Here is an 18,366-nt window from a genome sequence, read left to right on the forward strand (position 1 = left end):
CCACAAGCTATAGCAAGAATGATGCTTTAGTAAGCTCAACTAGCAAGTCCGTTTGTTTGGTTACCACGGCAACTACTGTAGCTATATATAAACAGTGTTCATATTCCTATTCAATTGGAAAGGCAAAACATTTGTATATTCAATTTAGTCTATGGCTTTACTAAAACTGTATCATTTTGTAAACTTATGTGAATAAACCTCAAAATAAATGATCAAAGAAATCACAATTTGGACCTTTACGGCAAAAAAAAATAACATTTGAAATGCATAAGTGGAAAAGAGGAGCATGAGTCCCTCACCAAGTCTACTATTTTTTTGCTGCTCTTGACTGATTCAAGCAGTCCTTTGTCCTTTTGCATAGTCAGAGAGAAGTCATTGCATGACAAATCACAGTTCACTGATATTTGAAGTTCATTTTTGATCAGCTCTGTTTCTTGAGTCTGACCATTTAATGGTCATCAGAGAGAAAATCCTCTCTACAAAGGCAGAGCCAGGCACCCTGAGGACAAATGAGACACTCCTGAACATGTTGATCAAGTTGGCTTTCCCTAGGTTTTGGAACACTGCCACCCACTTCTCACTGGTTGATTTTCTGGTATCCTGTCTGGCTTTCTGTATTTCCTCCCTGCTAGCACAAAACTCTTCATAGACTTGGTCCATATTGACACTCTGTCATTTTGAGGGCAACCCCACCTGCTCCAGGTCAGTGAAGGAGAGCTCCTCATAGAAGCCGATCGGTTTCAGTTTCACCATTACATTTTTTGGTGAGAAATCAAACCACTTGTCAATGTATGTAATGACAGTGTCATAGAACTTCACAAAGTCCTGTTGCTGCTTGGACCTTTGTGCTGACAATTGTGTGTCCATCAGCTGCTTGGTCTGGTATCCCAAAAAGCTGTCCTGTTTCCGCTGAAGCATCTTCCTTTTGAACTTTTGGACTTCCTCGTAAACATCTGTGATGCAGAGCGTTGTTTCCTCCAGCTTTTTACGAGTTGGTCAAAAACACACCCCACGTTGTGGAAAAGGCACAGATATCAGCAGCTTCCGTTTTTTCTTCATACTCAAAAATACTCTTCAGTGCCACAGGACAGGTCTCCCCAAGGGACCTGAAGTATGAAGTAAGAGCTGGCCAGCTTTGCAGGAGACGATCGACAGCTGGATGAAGAGAGAGCCATCATGTACAAACATGTCGCAGAATTTCACGCCACTCAATGTCAACAAAGGCAAAAAAATGCACGCAGTTCCTCTCTTCGGGAAGCAGATACTGAGAAGTGGCTGTAGATCTTTAAAACAATTGTCTCAATATCCACTGACAGCTGATCGCAGGCGAGCTTCCAGGCATTATGAACCATGAGCTTGGCAATTAGCTTTCAGAATGTGATTGTTGGCACTACTCAATAACTGGTAAACAAAGTAGTGTTTTCCAATTTTGTCAGTTTCCGCAGTAGACGTCACGAAAAATGCACCGATATTGCTTGCACCTTTAGCTAGCGTGGCCTTCTTGTGCATTTCTGTGGATGCTCCCTGAGTTAGGTCATTCTCCCCTACATGGCCAATTGAGAATTCCCGACGGCATAAAGTACAGAAAGCTTTCGTCGAGTCACCACTGATGGGCTTACCCATGTCTTTTTTGCTTTACATTGTTTGTTGTAGCTGCACAGTCTTTTATTTTTTAGAGGTTTATCCATATTTCCTTGATATGCCAAACTGACTGAACAACAACATAAATTACTTTGCAGGAAATGGCGCGTTTACGCTATACTGTGATTGGGTGTATATATGGGACAAGGGAGGTCCCATATGGGACAAACCAATTTAGCGCAATATAAGGGACATCACGGCTAATACGGGACAGTTGGCAACCCTAGGCTAGACACGCTTTTTGATCTGCATCTATGGATGTGACCCAGTCGTTCAGTTTTTTTGTTCTGTATCTATAGAGGCGACCCAGTCGTTAGTTCTAAATGTTTCATTGCCGTACTGGCTGGCAACGTTCTTATCCCTTGCTTGCTAGCTAGCCAACTACGGCTAACTTACAGTCACATCAAAAGGTGCAGCCAGAATAACAGCAAAGTAGCTGCATTTGCATTTGTTTAAGCTGTTTTCTGGTTCGATGCATTTGCATACATCCATAACAATGAGCTTATGATGCACAGCTTTGCCTGGCAGAGAAAATGTGCTCTCTTTTCAGGACACTGTTCAGACAAAGAAAGACAATCCATGACATTCATATGAGCTGATTTTAGTAAATGAAACCGCACATTCACTCTGTTATCCACCACAGCTGACATAGCTTTAGGTACTTATTGTATGTCACATTTATCTGTACATTCCCCTGGAATTCCATTGGTCTGAAATATCCGATACACTCTCCTCTCCTTGGGTGGAGATAAAATGCAACGGTGTTCTCCGGGCATTTTGATAGATATTTCTCCAGTGATGCCACCGGGCATAGTGGGTTCCCTGGCTGCTCGAAACATGAACCCCCTCTTGGACTCCCTGCCCCTCTCCCTTGGGTCTAGATGATTCTTTGTGGCCTCGTTATATGCGAGAGTGGCGTATCTGAGAGAGAGAATGCGTTGTTATAATATTGTTTTCCAGTAGCCTAATTACGAGTGCAACTTAGAAATAATACAAACTGGCTATGAACAACATACCTTAGACCGTTCTCGTCTGTTTTTACGAGGAATGAGGTTGGCTTTTGTTGTCTGTTCCCCTCTTTTCTTCTTCGACCCAGATGTAACTGGAGGTCGAACCACACTTTCTGGACCAGACCACTTGGTGTACCGGGATTCAGAGATTGTGAGTTTTGGAGCTGGGCCATGTCCTTATCGGTGATGGGAGGGTGGCTGTTTGTGATATCTTTTCCTTGCCACCTTAGCTGTGGTGGTGGTCGCAGCTGGTGCCTTCATAAGGCACCAGCTGCGACCAATGGGTCGGTCATTTAGAAACCGGTTGAGCCTACTCCGGAGTGCCATGTAGCTACTTATGCTGTACTGCTCCCCCTTCCCATGTCGTTCATTTCCATAAACTGTCGGAGAAGGATGTTCAACTTTGTGACAGTTTTGAAGTCAACAACTTTTTTATTCTCTGCTAGCCAGCCCTCGAAGCACCACACAACCCAGTTTGCATTCTTAGTTGTCTTTTTTGTTGTTGTGGGTTTTCTCTAGGTCATTCAATTCAGTATACCCCAAATCTCATGTCTGGGTATTATTGCCATCTCTTTTCCCCATTCATCCATAGTCATGTTCCACTCATCCATTTTAGTTTTCGCAACAAAGTATCAATTCAGCCAGTCAACTTAAAAAAGATGTGTATGTTGCTATGAACAACCAGCTCAATTTGATGTCTGTCTCGTTCAGACAGCAAGGTTTATACATATCTCTGCTGTTGAAAACCAAAGGCTAGTCTAAAAGAAATGGGAGATAATGTCTGTATGCTTTTTATAGTGAAGATCAAGTTTATACATTTCTTGGCAGGGTTGATGAGACAGTGGATTGCACAGTGAGATGGAACAGAGTAAATAGCTATTTCAATGTCATAAATGTAACCGGCGGTAACTTGTGAAATAGACACCGGCTGAATGAATCAGCATTCAGGATGAGACCCACCTGTTGTATGAAGGAAAATAATGCATGCTATAGAATGCCCTTCAAGCCAATCAGAAACAAGTATTCAACAATGCCTTGGTATACATAATAATAAGAACATTTGTATAGCGCTTATATATATATATATATATATATATATATATATATATATATATATATATATATATATATATATATATATACACTACCGTTCAAAAGTTTGGGGTCTACTTAGAAATGTCCTTGTTTTGAAGAGTACCCACAAAACACCAACGTCAACAGTGAAGAGGCGACCTTCTTGGCAGAGTTGCAAAGAAAAAGCCATATCTCAGGCTGGCCAATAAAAATAAAAGATTAAGATGGGCAAAAGAACACAGACACTGGACAGAGATATTGCTTTTTCTTTGCAACTCTACCCAGAAGGCCAGCATCCCGGAGTCGCCTCTTCACTGTTGACGTTGAGACTGGTGTTTTGTGGGTACTATTTAATGAAGCTGCCAGTTGAGGACTTGTGAGGCGTCTATTTCTCAAACTAGACACTCTAATGTACATGTCCTCTTGTTCAGTTGTGCACCGGGGCCTCCCACTCCTCTTTCTATTCTGGTTAGAGACAGTTTGTGCTGTTCTGTGAAGGGAGTAGTACACAGCGTTGTATGAGATCTTCAGTTTCTTGGCAATTCTCGCATGAAATAACCTTAATTTCTCAGAACAAGAATAGACTGATGAGTTTCAGAAGAAAGTTCTTTGTTTCTTGCCCTTTTGAGCCTGTAATCAAACCCACAAATGCTCATGGTCTAGATACTCAACTAGTCTAAAAAATTACAGTTTTATTGCTTCTTTAATGAGCACAACAGTTTTCAGCTGTGCTAACATAATTTCAAAAGGGTTTTCTAATGATCAATTAGCCTTTTAAAATTATTAACTTGGATTAGCTAACACAATGTGGCATTGGAACACAGGAGTGATGGTTGCTGATAATGGGCCTCTGTACGCCTTTGTGGATATTCCATAAAACATCTGCCGTTTCCAGGTGCAATAGTCATTTACAATATTAACAATGTATTTTCTTTAAAAAAACAAGGACATTTCTAAAAAAAAAAAACTTTTGAACGGTGGTGTATATATATATATGGCAGATCTAAGTAAAAGATCAAATGTGGCCAACATGTGAAAAGTCAAATAATGTAATAGTTATCAGTCTAACAATAAAATCAAAGCACACAGTCTATTGAAAGTGAGGTGGACAAAAATATGGTCACACTTTATTTGGATCGTCCCATATACAGTAGATTCGTCACAATTCCGATGGTGAAATGAAGGAGTCAGGTGCAGAGTGCAGGGTAATAATGAGCAAGTGGAAATGTATTATTTCACCCAGAAATAATCTCTGAAGCGGCTACGCCACACAACAACGGGCGCGTCAAAAATACTGTCCAACATAAATAGGACCGAATCCACTATACAATAACACCACCACAACAAACAGAATAACAAGCCCGCACAAAAGTCGGCGGGCCATCTGAGTTTAAATAACACCCTACCCTAAACACAAAACAGGTGATACCAATTAGACAACCCTAAATGAAAACAGAAAAGGGGATCGGTGGCAGCTTGTAGACCGGAGACGACGACCGCCGAGCGCCGCCCGAACGGGAAGAGGCACCATCCTCGGCGGGATTCGTAACAAGATTATTTAAAGATGGTCATACTATCTGTTGATAACAACTGCTTGCTAAGGTTACAGTTAGGGTTTGGTTTAGAATAAGCATCAGATTAATTAAGGTAAGGGTTAGGGCTAGGGGTTAAGTTTAGGGTTAGGATAAGGGTTAAGGTCAGTAGTTAGTTGAAATGTAGTTGACAGTTATTGAACATCTACAAACCATCTACTTGGGACTACAGTGAAATCATTCCCTTTTCTGGGCAACACATGTAACAACCTTACAAATGGTGACAGGTTAAGGCAAGGGTGTCAAACTAATTCTGCCCCGGGGGCTGCATTCGGTCTTCAACAAAGTCAGAAGGGACGCAATAAAAATTGGTTATATTTCCTATTGCCGTCAAAATTTGCAAAAAATTGTATTCTATCCACCTTTATGGAGAGATATCTGTCTGAAGAGTACTTTTGCCCTAGGTCTGGGATTTCTAAGACTAGAGGGAAAGAGGAATTAACTATAACCTTTGCATTCAAAATTCTGCTTTAATCAAAGTAACTTTTGATCCCATGTTGTCAACCAAATTTAACACATTCACCCCACCACACTCCTTCAAAAACATATTAACTGAGCATGTTATGTGATCAATCTACCTGCTGATCATTAAATCTGCTGTGTTGCTTTGGACTTCTCTGCTCTAACCTACTGTAAATATTTCTCATTTTTGTATATTTGATGAATTTGTACCTTTCCTCCGTAGGCCTACATAGTGTATTTTATTTCATTTTTTTGTGTAATTTTGTTTTGTCCTGTTCACTTTTGCAAAGTTATGCCTCTTGGCCAGGTTGTTATTGAACATGAGAATTGTTTCTCAATTGACTTGTTTGGTTAAAAAAGGTTAAAAAAAGGTTAAATCAAATCAAATACCCCCCCCTTCTTTTACCGATATATCTACACAGATCATATGTGCAAATATGTATTTATTGTGTATTCTCCTTCTTTCTAGGACTGAATTTAATCTGAGCAATAAGAAAAAAGTATAAGTTATCCTTCCTTTCTCAAACACACACGGTCCTTCCCCTTCTCACAGGGAGGTTAGAGTCAATAAAAAACAACAACAAAGAAAGGTCATGTCTAAAGCGTTCTTGACAGTCGCGGGGTTTGCTGGTTTTTGCTCTAGACATCTAAATAAGCGACTGATATGGACTTTGGAAACCAGTTTTGGGCACTCTCTGGTCCAACAGTTGCACTAATTGATCAATTAAGTGTCAGGAAGGAACAAAACCATGCAGAATTACAACCCCTGAAAGACTGACATTGTGCACTGCTGAGGCAGATCGAGCAAAAGAAAGAAAGAGAGCAAAGATAGAAATTCATGACATTTTCGTCTTCCATTCCAACTGGGTCTGCGGAACATGGATCGCAATACACAACGCTGAAGACGGCAAAGCAAGCTGAGCTCATCCAGATGCCAGTCACAGCATTGGATGCCAGTCACACAGCTATGAAGGAACACATATCAGGGCAGCACAGCAAATAACATCATTCGTTTCATGGAAGACAAAAAGTGAAACAGGTTGCCTGGAGGCTTTTTGACATAATGGGTCTCTTTTGGAGTTAAGTGGGTGAATAACTAATGCAACATCAACCGTGGACAAGTGCACCTGTGAAAATCCAATTATAAAAGATGGATCATTAGGAGTGTCTTCTCCGAAACACCAGGTGGGGAGTCTCAGTGCGCTACAGGAGAGGAGGAGATAGAAGACTTTTTTTCATTCATCCAAATGGACAAAGATATGGTCATTATGGGTATTTCTGTTTTGTATTACTTACGGCATCAGCTGTTTGACACCATTCCAATGGGGGGCACAGTTGAGTGTAATAGGGAGGATGATGCAAGTTGGTTTCTAAGGCTCCAGGATTGCAACTTGCATCACGGATAAGCTTGTTTTGATATTTATCCAAACAAAATAAGAATAACTTGTGAGGAACAACATGCAATGTGTCATGTTACTGTGTGTGTGTGTGTGTGTGTGTGTGTGTGTGTGTGTGTGTGTGTGTGTGTGTGTGTGTGTGTGTGTGTGTGTGTGTGTGTGTGTGTGTGTGTGTGTGTGTGTGTGTGTGTGTGTGTAAATGTAATACATTTACAAGCATTATTATTACAGAGCCAGATCCCACTGAGCACAAACATAAATTATCATTCAGTTGATTATTTTCTGACGATGTAGCAGCACATACTCTATTACAGCTTGCAGTATACCAGCGCAACCACATTGTACCAAACACTTGCTTGAAACACATTTGATTGAATGTGTGCCATTAGACAATTAATGTTAGGCCAAATCTCTCTGGCCTACCCTTCCTCCCTCAACACAGAGCAAGCGATCCATCGACGCTGAGAGGGGATAATGCTGGCCAATTATTTTCTCTCATCGTCTGTTTGTTGCTTTTGTGTGTGGCAATGATCTATGGTTTATGGGGGCGAGCGTCGCAAGCGGTCACGCTAATATCCAATTAAGATTGATGTTTTAGGTCGGCAGTGAGAGCGGGATAATAACGAGCATATGGGAATGATGGATGCTGCCTTCATGTTGAATGAGGATTCCAATGGCGAATGCACTCGGTCACTGTTTTCTGTTGCTACAGCTAGATCGCTGTAACAGTCCCTTAATCCGCTATTATAACAGTTGGGGTGTGGAAGGGAAAGAGGATGGGGGAACCGGAGTGACCTCCAGCTCCAGCTCCTGACCAAATCGTTACAGCTCACCTTGTTCCCAGGAAACTGCTAAATTAAGACAGATCCCCAAGTTAAAGGAGTAATCGGGGTACTCACAAAACACCCTTCAATGTATCAGAGAGGAGTTTGTTGTACATTTGCCAATAACTCAGTTGCCCTAAGGGACAAAGTAAAAATTCCCCTCTAAATGTCTAATCTTAAGGCCTATACTACCCCCGATCTCACCTCACCTGCCAGAACACCAGACACTTTGTGACTCAAGCATTAGCGTGCGGCAGCTGAAGTAAGTGTCAAAGCAAAGCACGTCAGTTATTGGTTAGTGTGTAAGAAAATAATCTGACCTTGCAGTCAGTCAACAGTTGACAACCGTGACTCAAATACCACAAGCTGTTTAGCACGACTCTGAAAGGTGAGAATGTTTCCCTCTCCCCTCTTTCGGCGTTCGCCTGACCCCCATTGATTGATAACAGAACAGGAGCTCTAAAGGACATTAAGCAGGTGCCATGTAAGGGCAAGGACCCGGTTAAGGTCATGTCAAAAAATCTGGGTTCGACAAGTTCGACATGTAACAATCAGAGTTGGTTTATTAGGAAACACTGGTGTATTCATGAGCCCGACTCCTGTTTCATATTATGCCTTTACCAGTGTTTAGAGGCAAAAAGGTGTGAGAAATTGGAATTGTGACATCAATCACTTCTTGATGAAAGTATAACACATGTATAACAATCAGTCATAATGGAATCTACTTTATATGTGGTTTGGACACTTGTTTTCTGTGAGTTCCGGTAAGACGAGGGGGGGGTGGGGGGGGTGTGTCTGTGCATATTTGTAATTAACAGCTGGATCACGAAATCTAAGGAAGTCTCTGGATTTTGCTCGCCTGAAGTAGAGTATCTTGTGATAAAATGCAGACCACACTATTTTCCTAGAGGGTTTTCAGCTATACTTTTTGTGGCTGTTTATTTACCACCACAAACAGATGCTGGCACTAAGACCGCACTCAGTCAGCTGTATAAGGAAATAAACAAACAGGAAACCGCTCACCCAGAGGCGGCGCTCCTAGTGGTCAGAGACTTTAATGCAGGGAAACTTAAATAATTTCCACCTAATTTCTAACAACATGTTAAATGAGCAACCAGAGGGAAAGAAATTCTAGATCACCTGTACTCCACACACAGTGTCACGTTCGTCATTATGAATGGACCAAGGTGCAGCGTGGTAGGCGTACATTTTCCTTTAATAAATGAACACCGAACAAAAACAACACACTACCAAACAAAACGTGAAGCTAACAATAGTGCTGACATGCAACTATCCATAGACAAGATCCCACAAAGCACAAAGGGGAAATGGCTGCCTAAATATGATCCCCAATCAGAGACAACAATAAACAGCTGCCTGATTGGGAACCATAACAGGCCAACATAGATAAACAAACACCAAGATGACCCACCCTAGTCACACCCCGACCCAACCAAAATAGAGAATAAAAAGCTCTCTATGGTCAGGGCCTGACACACAGAGACATGTACAAAGCTCTCTCTCACCCTCCATTTGGTAAATCCAACCACAATTCTGTCCTCCTGATTCCTAATTACAAGAAAAAATTAAAGCAGGAAGCACCAGTGACTTGGTCTATAAAAAAGTGGTCAGATGAAGCAGATGATAAACTACAAGACTGTTTTGCAATCACAGACTGGAACATGTTTCCGGGATTCTTCCGATGGCATTGAGGAGCACAACACATCAGTCACTGGCTTTATCAATAAGTGCATAGAGGACGTCGTCCCCACAGTGACTGTACGGACATACCCCAACCATTATCCATGGATTACAGGCAACATTCTCTCTGAGCTAAAAGTGTAGAGTTGCCACTTTTAAGAAGCGGGACTCTAACCAGGAAGCTTATAAGAAATCCTGCTATGCCCTCCGACGAACCATCAAACAGGCAAAGCGTCAATACAGGGCTAAGATGGAATCGTACTACACCGGCTCCGATGCTCATCTTATGTGGCAGGGCTTGCAAACTATTGCAGACTATAAAGGGAAGCACAGCCGTGAGCTGCCCAGTGACACAAGCCTACCAGACGAGCTAAATCACTTCTATGCTAGATTCGAGGCAAGCTAAACTGAATCAAGCAATCCCTCAACGTAACCAAGACTAAGGAGATGATTGTGGACTACAGGAAAGGAGGACCGAGCACGCACCCATTCTCATCGACAGGGCTGTAGTGGAGCTGGTTGAGAGCTTCTAGTTCCTTGGTGTCCACATCACCAACAAACTAGAATGGTCCAAACACACCAAGACAGTCATGAAGAGGGCTTGACAAAGCCTATTCCCCCTCAGGAAACGAAAAAGATTTGGCATTGGTCCTCAGATCCTCAAAAGGTTCTAGAGCTGCAACATCGAGAGCATCCTGACTGGTTGCATCACCACCGACTAACCGGTGCCTGCACTAGAGGGTGGGTAATGTGAGGGTAATGTGAATGGGCCAGTACAGCACTGGGGCTAAGCTGCCTGCCATCCAGGACCTCTACACCAGGCGGTGTCAGAGGAAGGCCCTAAAAATTGTAAAAGACCCCAGCTACCCCAGTCATAGACTGTTCTCTCTACTACCGCATAGCAAGCGGTACCGGAGTGCCAAGTCTAGGACAAAAAGGCTTCTCAACAGTGTTTACCCCCAAGCCATAAGACAAATGGCTACCCGGACTATTTGCATTGTGTGCCCCCCCCAACCCCTCTTTTACGCTGCTGATACTCTCTGTTTATCATATATGCATAGTCACTTTAACTATACAATCGTGTACATACTACCTCAATTAGCCCGACCAACCGGTGCCCTCGCACATTTTCTACCCGGGCTATCTGCATTGTGTCCCACCACCCACCACCCACCACCCGCCAACCCCACTTTTAGGCTACTGCTACTCTCTGTTTATCATAAATGCATAGTCACTTTAACCATAACAACATGTACATACTTCCTCAATCAGCCCGACTAACCCGGTGCCTGTATGTAGCCTCGCTACTGTTATTTTTATTACTTTACTTACCTATTGTTCACTTAATATAAAAAAAAGAAAAAAAAGTTGGTTAGCCTATTCCCTAAATCTCACAGTATTTCACCTGTTGTATTTGGCACAAGTGACAAATAAACTTTGATTTGATTTGATAACACATGTAAAACAATCAGTCATAATGGAATCCACTTTATATGTGGTTTGGACACTTTTTTCGGTGCGCTCTAGGGCAACCCTTTTCAGACCTCTCCTCAGAGACCCCCAAAATGTGAAACATCTGGGCGTCCCTAATGAGAGGTTTGAAAAGACTGCTCTAGGTTATTCCAATGCAGTAGGCCTATAGAGTAGAAATACATTAGGAACCTTCCTAATATTGAGTTGCACCCCCTATTGCCCCCAGAACAACCTAATTTTGTCGGGGAACGGACTCTACAAGGCGTCGAAAGCATTCCACAGTGATTCTGGCCCATGTTGACTCCAATGCTTCCCACTGTTGTGTCAAGTTGGCTGGATGTCCTTTGGGTAGTGGACCATTCTTGATACACATGGGAAACTGTTGAGCAGTTCTTGACACACTCAATTGGCACCTACTACCATACCCCGTTCAAAGGCACTTCAATTTTTTGTCTTGTCACCATCCAGTGGTGTAAAGTATTTAAGTAAAACTACTTTAAAGTACTACTTAAGTAGTTTTTGGGGATATGTGTACTTTATTCATATTTTTGACTACTTCATTACATTCCTTAAGAAAATATTGTACTTTTTACTCCATACATTTTCATTGACTCCAAAAAGTACTTTTTGAATAGTCAGCAGGACAGGAAAATAGTCAAATTCACACACTTATCAACCAAACATCCCTGGTCATCCCTATTGCCTCTGATCTGGCGGACTCACTAAACACAAATTCTTTGTTTGTAAATTATGTCTTGGAGTATGCCCCTGGCTTTCCGGGAATAAAAAAAACTATTAAATTGTGCCATCTGGTTTGCTTATTAGAAGGAATTTGAAATTATTTATACTTTTACTTTTGATACTCAAGTATATTTTAAAACAAATATTTTGGGATTTTTACCCAAGTAGAATTTTACTGGGTGACTTTTACTTGAGTCATTTTCTATTAAGGTATCTTTACTTTTACTCAAGTATGACAGTTGGATACTTTTTCCACCACTGGCAATACTTATTTTACATAAGTATTCACACCCCTGAGTCAATACTTTGTAGAAGCACCTTGGTGGCGATTACAGCTGTGAGTCTATTTGGGTAAGTCTCTAAGAGCTTTGCACACTTGGATTGTACAATATTTGCCAATAATTCTTTTTTAAATTCTTCAAGCTCTGCCACATTGATTGATTTTCATTGCTAGACAGCCATTTTCAAGTCTTGCCATAGATTTAAGCCGGTTTAAGTCAAAACTAACTAGGTCGCTCAGGAACATTCACTGTCTTCTTGGTAAGCAACTCCAATGAAGATTTAGCCTTGTGTTTTAGGTTATTGTCCTCCGGAAAAGTGAATTCATATCCCAGTGTCACATTGGTATAAAGGGATCGGGAGTCAGGCACAGGAATGCATAATTCGGGTTTTTATGGACCCAAATTATAGCCTGCCATGTAAACGAAGACCAAACAAACACTATACAAAACACAGGAGGCAGATGGTTGGAGTCTTACAATGTTTATTCATCTAAAAAGGGGTAGGGAAGAGAATGGTCGTGTACAGGCAAAAGGTCAAAACCAGTTCAGAGTCCAATAGGTACCAATGGGCAGGCAAATTCAAGGTCAGTGCAGGCAGGATGATCAGGCAGGTGGATAAGTAGTCCAGAGTCAGGCAGTGGTCAAAACCGGGAAGACTGGCAAAAGGGAATAGAAAGGAGTACGGGGAAACCACGCCTGTTGACTTGACTAAACATACAAGACAAACTGGCACAGAGAGACAGGAAACACAGGGATAAATACACTGGGGAAAATAAGCGACACCTGGAGGGGCTGGAGACAATCATAGGGAAAGGTGAAACAGATCAGGGAGTGACAGTTGAAACCCAAACAAAAGAGCGAGGAGTACCTTGAATAAATAACACAAGCGAATACAGAATAATGAATTACACACGGGACGAGACCCGTAATCATCTGCGCAATCCACAATGGCACGAAAGCCAAAACACACAGCACAGATTCTCACACGCACCAATGGACATTGTCACAATAGGACACTGGTAGACCAAGGGCACACTTATACAATTACTAATCACTGGGAATAGGGGCCAGGTGTGCATAATGAAAGTTCCGGAGGGATCCATGACACCCAGTGTCTGGTGGAAAGCAGACTGAACCAGGTTTTCCTCTAGGATTTTGCCTGTGCTTAGCTCCATTACATACATTTTTTATCCCAAAAAACTGCCCAGTCCTTGTCGATGACAAGCTTACCCATAACATGATGCAGCCACTATTATGCTTGAAAACATGGAGAGTGGTACTCAGTAATGTGTTGTATTGGATTGGCCCCAAACATATCACTTTGTATCCAGGACAAAGTTAATTGCTTTGCTATATTTTTTTGCAGTATTACAGTACTTTAGTGACATTTTGTAAAAAGGATGCATGTTTTGGAATAGTTTTATTCTGTATAGGCTTCCTTCTTTTCACTCGGTCAATTAGGTTAGTATTGCGAAGTAACTACAATGTTATTGATCCATCCTCAGTTTTTTCCTGACACAATCATTAAACTCTGTAACTGTTTTAAAGTCACCATTGTGCTTATGGTAAAATCCCCGAGCGGTATCCTTTATCTTCGGCAACTGATTTAGGAAGAATGCCTGTCTCTTTGTAGTGACTGGGTGTATTGATACACCATCTAAAGTGTAATTAATAACTTTACCATGCTCAAAGGGCTTTTTTTATATATACATCTACGATTAAGAGCCCTTTGTGAGGCATTGGAACACCTCCCTGGTCTTTGTAGTTGGAACTGTGTTTGAAATTCACTGCTCAACTGAGGGACCTAAAGATAATTGTATGTGTGGGGTACAGAAATGAGGTAGTCATTCAAAAATCATGTTAAACACTATTATTGCACACAGAGTCCATGCAATTTATGTGACTTGTCATGCAAATTTTTACTCCTGAACTTTAAGCTTGCCATAACAAAGGGGTTGAAAACTTATTGACTCAAGACATTTCAGCTTTTCATTTTTAATGAATTTGTTTAATAAAATGAAAAATATCATTCCACATTAATATTCTGGGGTATTGTGTGTAGACTAGTGAAAAAAACGAATCTAAACGTAATCCATTTTAAATTCAGGCTGTAACACAACAAATGTGGGAAATTTAAGGGGTGTGAATACTTTTTTTTTGTATAGTCAGGCAGTTTCTTGACTGTCCAGCTCGCTAAAAATCACTCAACGGTCAGGGAGCATCGAATATTCCATAAAGAATGGATAGAGAACTATTTTTTGCCAATTTTGATGGCAAGAAAATATAACCAATTATCAGTGCGGCCCTCCGGACCATGTTGAAGACCGAATGCGGTCAGAAATATGCAAAATGTTCCCATTGACTGCAATGTATTGGCATAAGCATTAACCCTGTGACACTCATATTTTACCATTGAATCCAATGTATTAAAATAAGCATCAATTGGTTGTGCCAGGCTATGATCAGAGACACCAGGGACTGTCCTCTTCAAGCTAAATTACATTGATTCAACAAAAAACATAGTTGTCCTAAAATGATTTCGCCTCTGTCCAACAGTAATGCTTTCTTGAAAAATATTCTACATTGATAGGGGCTTTGCAAAGTATGCCTGTAATGGTTGTGATATTGTCCTCTGAGAGGCATGCTCGCATTCGGTCATTCTAGCCTGACAGGATTCATTTTAAAGGTTGCCATTATTGTTTTTTTCAACCATTTCAAATACTCCCCATTGCTATCTATCAGACATTCATACATTTTATTGTGAGTTTTGGGACAGAACTTAATCCCTGTGTAAAGCAAGCTCTCGGTAAAGCACATATTAAAGAGGGTCAACAGGTGACATTTTCAAGCTGATAAAGGGAGACAGACACGTTGGCTAACACTTTGCCTCTCTCACTGTTGCTGCAAGTCTTTCTGATGCGTGTGAACGTCAAAGTTGAGTGTTTCCAATGTACAATAATGCTTTATTGAAGTCATTGCGTAAAGCCATAATATTTTAGTATCCAATTTAATCAGGAACTCTTCCTCTTTTATTTACAGCAATAGGCATTTCATGACCTTATTATGGGACTGAATTCTAACTTGAAATGTGCATGCAGAATTTTGATATTTGCATAAATCCTGCATTGGTGTCAATGGAAGATTTGGGCACCAATCTCAAGTTAGGATACAGACATGTCTTACAAACAGTTTGACTTTTTAGTTATAATATTGACTCACTCACACACTCTCTCTCCAACAATTATGGGACATAGCGCTTTATGATAAATGCATTTCTCCTCCTCACCACCAGAGAGGGGTGTTCCACATGGAAAAAGGTCACTTCTGCACACACTGCCATACTACCACGCCACCATTGACTAAGGACCTGCCACCCTAACGGGACCTTGGCCATACACTGACTTTGTTGTGCTGAGACTAAGGCTTTACAGTGCCTTGTAAAAGTATTCATCCCCATTGGTGTTTTTCCTATTTTGTTGCATTACAACCTGTCATTTAAATTGATTTTTATTTGGATTTCATATAATGGACATAGTCCAAATTGGTGATGTGAAATGAAAAAAATTACTTGTTTCAAAAAATTCTAAAAAATAAAAAACTGAAAAGTGGTGCGTGTATATGTATTCATCCCCTTTGCTATGAAGCCCCTAAATAAGATCTGGTGCAACCAATTACCTTCAGAAGTCACATAATTAGTTAAATAAAGTCCACATGTGTGCAATCTAAGTATCACATGATCTCAGTATATATACTCCTGTTCTGAAAGGCCCAGAGGCTGCAACACCACTAAGCAAGGGGCACCACCAAGCAAGCGGCACCACGAAGACCAAGGAGCTCGCCAAACAGGTCAGGGACAAAGTTGTGGAGAAGTACAGATCAGGGTTGAGTTCTAAAAAATATTAGAAACTTTGAACATCCCACAGAGCACCATTAAATACATTATTAGAAAATGGAAAGACTATGGCATGACAACAGACCTGCCAAGAGAGGGCCGCCAACCAAAACTCATGGACCAGGCAAAGAGGGCATTAATCAGAGAGGCAGCAAAGAGACCAAAGATAACCCTGAAGGAGCTGCAAAGCTCCACAGCGGATATTGGAGTATCTGTCCATAGGACCACTTTAAGCCGTACACTCCACAGAGCTGGGATTTACAGAAGAGTGTCCAGAAAAAAAACGTTGCTTAAAGAAAAAAATAAGCAAACACGTTTGGTGTTTGCCAAAGGGCATGTGGGAGACTCCCCAAACACATGTAAGAAGGTACTCTGGTCAGATGAGACTAAAATTGAGCTTTTCACCATTAAGGAAAATGCTATGTCTGACGCAAACCCAACACCTCTCATCACCCCGAGAACACCCACAGCATCATGCTGTGGGGATGTTTTTCATCGGCAGGGACTGGGAAACTGGTCAGAATTTAAGGAATGATGAATGTCGCTAAATACAGGGAAATTCTTGAGGGAAACCTGTTTGTCTTCCAGAGATTTGAGACTGGGACGGATGTTCACCTTCCAGCAAGGCAATGACCCTAAGCATACTGCTAAAGAAACACTCAAGTGGTTTAAATGTCTTTAAACCTAGTCTAAGCCCAGACCGCAATCCAATTGAGAATCTGTGATATGACTTAAAGATTGCTGTACACCAGCGAAACCTATCCAACTTGAAGGAGCTGGAGCAGTTTTGCCTTGGCAAAAATCCCAGTTGCTAGATGTGCCAAGCTTATAGAGACATACCCCACAAGACTTGCAGCTGTAATTGCTGCAAAATGTGGCTCTACAAAGTATTGACTTTGGGGGGGTGAATAGTTATGCACACTGAAGTTATCTGTTTTTTTGTCTAATTTCTTGTTTGTTTCACAATAAAAAATATTTTGCATCTTCAAAGTGGTAGGGATGTTGTGTAAATCAAATGATACAAACCCCCTAAAAATCTATTTTAATTCTAGGTTGTAAGGCAACAAAATAGGAAAAATGCCAAGGGGGTGAATACTTTCACAAGTCACTGTACCTCACACATTGCAGACGGTGGATTTTCTGCACTGCGCTTCCAGAAGTGTGTTTGATGTGCACATCTGCATGTCCTTGAGGAAGGGAAGTTATATCCCACTGTTAACACAAATCAACGTTGTTTGAACATCATTTGTCATCCTATTGTGAGGTGAAATCTATGTTGAAAACACATTTGGATTTACAAACTGTCATCAACCAGTACTGTTTTCATCTCATTTTAACCAGCGTTGCAAATATCGAAATTAGGGTAAAACTTTAACTTAAAATCAAATCAAATTTCAAATCAGATCTAATTTATTTATGAAGCGCTTTTTACATCAGCAGATGTCACCAAGTGCTTATACAGAAACCCAGCCTAAAACCTCAAATAGCAAGCAATGACAACCTTGGTAACAGGTTGTTACATCAATTGAAATTCAACATAGTCATCAGAACTATGTATACATTGACATTGCAAAGTAAAATATTTTTTTTTAAATCTTATATTGCTTTTTCCATCACATAGACTGACCGTGTGGATTCAGATGAAAGCTATGGTCCTTTATTGATGTAACCTGTTAAATCCGCTTCAGTTAGGGTCAAAGAAAGATTTAAAAGCTTTAACACAATTTACACATGGAGTGTGTATTTGTGCCATTCAGAGGGTAAAGCAAGACAAAATATTTAAGTGCCTGTGAATGGGGTATGGTAGTAGGTTTCAAGTGCACCGGTTTCAGTGTGTCAAGAACTACAATGCTGGGTTCTTCACGCTCAACAGTTTCCCATGTGTATCAAGAATGGTTCACCATCCAAAGGACATCCAGCCAACTTGACACAACAGTGGGGAGCACTGGAGTCAACATGGTCCAGTATCCCTGTGGAATGCTTTCGACACCTTGTAGAGTCCATGGCCTGACGAATTGAAGCTGTTCTGAAGGCAAAAGGGAATACAACTCAATGTTACCTTTACAAAAATGTACCATGGTACTACCATAGTATGAATCATGGAAATGTACCATGGTTTTAGCTTTGAAGTTTGATGATACTACCATGGTACTGCCATTGTACCTAAATATTACCATGGTATTGTATCATTCACACCATGGTATAAATCTGAATCTTGGAAATGTACCATGGTTTTAGTTTTGAAGTACGAGGGTACTGCTATGCACCTAAATAATAC

Source organism: Salvelinus fontinalis, chromosome 2, assembly GCF_029448725.1.
Source record: "Salvelinus fontinalis isolate EN_2023a chromosome 2, ASM2944872v1, whole genome shotgun sequence".
In the NCBI taxonomy this organism is placed as follows: Eukaryota; Metazoa; Chordata; class Actinopteri; order Salmoniformes; family Salmonidae; genus Salvelinus; species Salvelinus fontinalis.